Source organism: Pinus tabuliformis, chromosome 9, assembly GCF_031772625.1.
Source record: "Pinus tabuliformis cultivar Carrire ecotype Pingquan chromosome 9, CPIR1, whole genome shotgun sequence".
Taxonomy (NCBI): domain Eukaryota; kingdom Viridiplantae; phylum Streptophyta; class Pinopsida; order Pinales; family Pinaceae; genus Pinus; species Pinus tabuliformis.
Window position 1 is genome coordinate 773192954 of NC_142307.1, and position 7039 is coordinate 773199992.

A 7039-nucleotide genomic window follows, 5' to 3' on the forward strand; every position below is an offset into this window, starting at 1 on the left:
TTGTTATATGTTCAATGTCCATTTTCTCTTCTGTTCTAAGCTTGCACTTGAATAGGTTATTCATGTTTCTTTTGTGTCTAAGGCCAGATAACTGTCATCTTATCTCTGCTTTGATAAATTAGATTTGCAAGCTTCTTTTACTGCCTGTAGCTAGCCATTCATATGTGTTTTATATATGCATCTGCCGGTATGGTCAGTATTCTTCATTTACTGCCTGTAGCTAGCCATTCATATGTGTTTATATATATGCATCTACCGGTATGGTTAGTATTCTCCATATATCCATTGAATCTACAAACTGTTGAACATTAGTGGTCTAAAGCCTTAGAAAGTTGAGGGTGTTCATGCATGTCTTGAGTAAAAACAGCGTTGAAATGGTTATCTGGCTTGATCCAAACCATCATGCATTCCAATAGTTCAGAGAACAATATTGAAGATTATATGTTACCAAGCATCTCAGATCTACAACCTAGGAGAGTTTCCTAGAGTGATAACAAGGCCAACAGTTAAGCTTAGAGGAGATAGCTTGGTGAGGCATGTGTAACAGGAAGGATACATGTTACCATAAAGGTTATTTGTAGTTCATAGTGTGCAGTGAAAAGATCACGGAGGAAGAGGGTATGATGAAGATGATTATGGGAAGTCATTTGAAGAATTCAAAGGGAATCCATAGAGATGTCAAAGTAGTTGGCATAAGGAAAATGAGTGATGAATAATATGAGAGGGAACTTGTTGAGATAAAAGCACAATTTAATGTGCTTACAAAGTTTCTATAATGGAATGAGGAGAGCCAGAAGTATGGGTGGAACCTAAGAAAAAAGGTTAAATGACCTATTAAAAGATTATGGGCCAAGAATAAGAGATAGAAACTTAGACACAAATTGAAGGAAGAACTCAAAGCTACTAAGTGTGAGGAGACAATTCATAGAGGTGAACCTGAGCAAGGAGAAATACATGAGAAGATAGTAATGTTGGTGGAGATTTGATGTTTGAGACATCAAATGAGGTTGAAAATCCTTATGTTTTTCCTGATGGTTTGTTTATGGTTGTAGGTGTTATTGATGATGAACAACCCTTTGAAGTTGTCATGAAGAAAGAGGAAGATAGAGGAGAACAAAGTTCAAATTTTGTTCTCAGTAGAGAGGAGGAGAAATACTTGAATGGGATGCTCATAAGGAATGATGAGCCAAAGGCAAAGACAAATTTTAGTCTTCACATTGATTTTGTGCATGCATGTGTGACAGAAGTGATTATCAGTTTTCAAACTGATGTAAGTGGAATAGAAACCAAGGGTGAACAACTTGCAAAATTTGTTGTGAACAAGGATGCAACAAAGTCAAAGGAGGAAGATTTTTCTAGCAGCATGGAGACAAAGCTCAATCAACAGATTGAAGTGAGACAGAGAGTTCAAAGAGCAACTTTACAAGTATGGAATGAGGTTGAAAGTATGCTTGGATGGTTTTATATTTTGTTTGTTTTTGTGGCTGGAAAATTTTCACTTGAAATACTGAGCAACAACGTGGTGAAAACAATTGGTTTGCCACAAGGAAGGAAAAAGCAAAATTATAGTGGAATTCAAGATGTAGAAACAACAGTACAATAACATGACAAAGCCGATGATCAACAACAAAATTATGTATGGGATCTAGGAGGACGTCAACAACAACAACTCATGGTCAGGAGACCATGAAATTTTTCTACCTTGGGAGTCTAATGCAGGAGCATTAGAGATTCCAAGTCATCAAGATTTTTAGAGACAAAGATCCTAACCAACTCCTAACATGTAAACGGAATTTTATTTCCTTATTGTAAATAATTTTAATTTATTTATTTCTTAACGAACTATATATAGAGATAAGATTTAGTAGATAAGATTTTTAAGAAGAAAATATGCCTTTTAAGACATGAAAAAATTTAAGAAAAAAATCATGAGAGGTTGTAGGAGAAAAAAATCTTGGTAGCAATTAACAAGTTGTTAGGATAAGCAAAATTTTAGAAATCTTAGAAACTATTGGGGGTGCTTTTAGGATTTAGAAAAGCTATGGATAAGATAGATTTTGTCAATAAGACAAAAGTGAGTGTACCTTGAAAAACATGAGTGATTTGTGGATTGATTTATGGATCTAGGAAACTTTATTTTGTTTGTATATGTTATTATAAATATTGTAAGCTTAAAGGGAAAACAAATGGCCAAATGAATGTATAATAAGGCCAAACGTGTACATATGAATTTGGTTTCAGAATGGAATTTTTACATGCTTATGGATTGTGTAGCATCTATACATATATGTTAATGAATGTCTTTAATCGATTGTAATAGGTAATTAGCTGAGTAATCATATTTATGTAGAGTTCTTGGTATTCCTAAGGTTGTAGGTTCAAGGAAGTGAACATAGTAGGAAAAGTCAAATTTTCCTGCATCACCTTAGGATCACAGTTTTCTTTGAGTGATTCTTCCAAAAATCTTGATAATTCATGGGAAGGTTGCTAATGGTGGATAGAGATCTCTTCTATGATGGAAATGGGTGGAGAAGAGATGAAGGATTAGGTTTTTGATGGATGGTGAGTGGAATAAAGGTGGAAAAGGTGACAACTAATGGAGTGGATGGATGATAGGACTCTCATGGACCCCCTGAAAAAATTCTAATCTGCTTCATTTTTCTATGTTGATCAACTTCCTATAGCAATACAGGGACTTTCCTATAACATTTCAAGGCACTGATGGAATCGAGTGAGAGGGGTTATGTAATGATGTGGAAGCTTGGAAAAGGTCAAGGGATGGATGGAGTGGACACAAAGAGCTGAGTGGGAGTGTGTGAAGGTGAATTTTGATGTTGCTTCTCTAACTATGATTACCTTCTTTGATTGTCATTGGAACCCTATTGTATATAGATGTGTTAGAATATATAATGTAAGGGTTCATTTAAACTTTACTTTTTCTTCTTCTTTTTTTCTCTTTTTTCTCTTTTTTTTTGAGACCTATAGGCTACCTCACGGGAGGTTTTTGACCTACTAGACCTACCCCAGGTTCCTCAAAGGAGTTTTTCACCTAGGGATTTTTCTTCTTTTTTCTTCTTTCTTTGTTCATCAAGGGCTGAATGGATTGGGAGCTTTGAGGCTCCCAATCACATTCAATTCTCTGCTTATTGAACTTGTAAATTTGGCCTTTGACAAGGGCTTCTTGTAGAATATCAAGCTATAACCATTGACCAGAAGAAGTATATTTTCCTCATCGATTGTTATAACTTGAACAAATCCATTTTCATGGCATTTATCCACCAAGTAGGGACCCAACCGTATTTTCATAAGTTTCCCTTTGAATTACTTGAATCTGGAATCATATAAGAGGGCCCAATTACCCTCTCAAAAGGTTCTTTCCCTGATTTTCTTGTCATGCCAAACCTTTCTCTATAATCGAACCACTTCATTATGCATGAGGGCCTACAATATATGTTCATAAAGGGAATTCAACTATTGCAACCTCTCTTCCTGAGCTCTTGTGATGTCTAGATCAAGTTGTGCTACCATTCTTAAGGTGTTATATTCAAATTCAATGGATAATAGTGATTTATTACCATAAACCAACTCAAAGGGGGTGAATCCAATGGTGTTCTTCCATGTATTATTGTAGGCCCAAGTGGCATCCACAAGCTTGGTTGCCCAATCCTTCTTGTTGTTGCTAACAACCTTGGTCAAGATGCCTTATAATGCTTGATTGGTCACTTCCACTAGCCCATTTTATTGAAGGTGATATGGGGTGGACTTCCTATGCCTGATGTGATGTTGCTTTGTTATCCTTTCTATCAAATTAGAAGTGAATTGAGTTCCTTTATCGGTGACTAGTTCCCTTGGGAAACCAAATTTGTTGAATATCTTCTCCCTTAAGAAGTCTACCACTTTTTGTTCTATTGTTGCTTCGACTACCTTCACTTCATCCTGCTTTGTTAGATAATTCGTGCATACAATAATATGCCTCTTTTATCTAGATGGGGGGTAAATAAGCCCAATGAAATAAATGCCCCACTTCTCAAATGGCTAAAGAGTCACCTGAGGTTCTATTTTCAATTCATCCCTTTGTGTGTGTTTTCCCATCGTCTAGCACTCATCACACGAAGCAATGTATCTTTTGACATCATTATGTAGGGTAGGCCAATAGTATCCCACCTAAATAATGTTCAAGGATGTTCTCTTGGCAGCAAAATGGACTGGCCCCCGTGGGGTCCATCATGGCATGCTTAGAGGATATCAAAGACTTCATCTTCCCTTACACATCTCCTCAAAATATGATCTAGTTCGAATCTGAAAAGGTTTCCCCCAATCCAAGTGTAAGGGGTGCTCTTCCTTCCAATTTTTCTCTTTTATTTGGAAGACAAATTAGGAGGAATTTGTCTAGTAACCAAGAAGTTCGTTATGTTAGCAAACCAAGGTGATAACAATGATATGGAAATAGGTGCTCATTTAGGAGTCGATCATCTATCATCTCTTCATTCACTGTATACAGGGTTAGTCTAGACAAGGAATCTGCAACCACATTTTCTTTCCCTAGCTTGTCAATAATGGTTAGATCAAATTTTTGTAACAACAATAACCATATAATAATATTAGCATTGACATCATATTTTTTCATCAAATACTCAATGGTTGCATGATCATTTTGCACAAAAACTTGGTATCATGTAATGTAATGTCTAAAATTATTCAAGGAATGTGCAACATACAAGAGCTCTTTTTTAGTGACTTCATAGTTGGGTTCAACCTTGGACAAATTCTTACTAATGAATTAGATAGCATAAGGAAGCTTACCTTCCAACTACCCCACAGCTGCCCCTACTGCTTTGTCTTATGCATCTATGTGAATATGAAAAAGGAAAGGCCCAATTTAGGTCCCTGAGAACTGGTGAGGTTTTCAACGTCTCCTTGAGCTCTCTAAATGCTTCCTGACACTAGTCTATCTAATAAAAATCTGAATATTTTGTTAGCAAACCAAACAAAGGTGAGGCCATTTTACTAAAATATTTGATAAATCTCCTATAATATCCAGCTAGTCCTAGGAAGCTCCTAACATCCTTGTGTTTCTATGGAACAATAACCTTTTTGATAATGGAAATGTTGTTAGGGTCAACCTAAATCGCATCCTTAGAGAGGAATTGGCCTAGAACAATCCCTGCATTCATAAAAAAATCACATTTTTATAGACTTAAAGAGATATTAATTTCAATGCATCTTTTCAAAACTTTACACAAATCGGAGAGGGCTTCCTAGAAAGAATCTCCATAAGGTGTGTAGTCATCCATATAAATTTCAACCAAGTCATGAACAATATCAACCAAAATACTCAAGATTTCCCTATGCAAGGTGGCAGGGGCATTACAAAATCCAAATTTAAGAACCCTATAGGCAAAGGCCCCCCATGGGCATGTGAACATAGTCTTATCCTGGTCCTCACGATTTATTTGTATCTAATTGTATCTGTTGAAACCATCCAAAAATGAAAATAACTTTTTCCCTGCAAGACCATCTAAAACTTGATAAATAAAATGTAAGATAAAATGATGTTCCTTGGTATCCTCATTGAGTTCCATGTAATCAACAAAAACCCTCCATTTTCCATTCCTTTTGGGCGTAATAACTAGAGGTGATACACATTCACTCTCTGAAATAGGGTAAATGAATCTTGCATCTAACAATTTCTGCAATTCTTCTTTTACCATGTCTTTGAGTGCAGGTTTCATCATTCTCTAGGGTTGGCGAATAGGTTTGTAACCTTATTTGATGTATATGTGATGTGTACAGACTGAGGGGTGGACCCCTTTCATTTCTTTGTAATCCCAAGCGAAGGCATCAAGGTGTTGCCTTAAGATAGTAAGCAATTGTTCTTCTTGTTCTGTTGAAAGGGGAGGACTAATTTTCAGAGTTCTAGAGGGGATTATTTCCACAATTTTGACATGGCCTTGATCAGAACTAGTAGTGAGTAATTCTACCCATGAATTATCTTTAGGCTTCGCTAAAGGTTCCTCTTATAGTCCATCAATTTGCATGGCAGCAAGGTATTTTTTTTTCAAAAAAGTATCAATAAGATTGTCTTCATCTAGTTTCTTGCTTCCAACAGTGGCATCTAGTGTACAGATTGGGTAGGGGGTGATTGATAGAATTCTTACTCTTCTTATTCCTCTCCCCACATAGGAAAATCATGCTCAGCAATGGGTTGAGTTGGGGGGTATAATACAAGTTGTTTTGTGAGATTCCCATTCTTGATTGTCATGTTCCCAACTCTACAACTGATATAGGCATCAATAGTAGCTAACCAAGGTCTCCCTAGGATAAGAGGATACCCATTGAAATTGGTATTAGGCTAGATTACAAGGAAATTAGTGGGGTACTCCCAGGAATTGATGGAGACCATCACATCCTCAATGACACCCTCAGGTGCTACTATGGACATGTCTACAAGTTGTAGCATTGTTGTGGTTTTCCCTAGTGCTCCCCAAAGGTTAAGCTTAAGCATGGTTTCCTTTGTCATGACATTGATTGCAACCCCTAGATCAATGAGTGTGTTGGGGACTATAATATTGTTAATATGTACATCCACTACTGGGCTACCGAGATCTAAATACTTTGGGGAGATGACCTTCCCAAGCATTAGATCAGCCAATTTCCCAACAAAATTGATAGTTGTGGCATATCTCCTCTTTCTTCTTGACCTCTTGAAACATTCTTATGGGAACATATTTGATGGCCTGTAGGAGAGGGATTTTGACATGGGTTTTTAAGTTCTCCTAGAAGTTTAACCTCTTCTAAGGTATGTGGTTTGGGATGGACCAACCTTTCAGGATAGGGAGGTGGGTTGGTTCGGGGAGTACTTTCTTTCTTCTCTTCTTTAAGATCTTCTATTGGAGAAGGTGGGTGAGCGTTAGGAAGTACCTTCCCAGACCTAAGGTTGATTTCCTGGATTTCTACAACATACGTAGGATAGGAAGTTTCTCCTCTATAGACTTGTTGGGCCTACTTATTGTTTGGGTTTGGATTAGGTTGAGCAAGC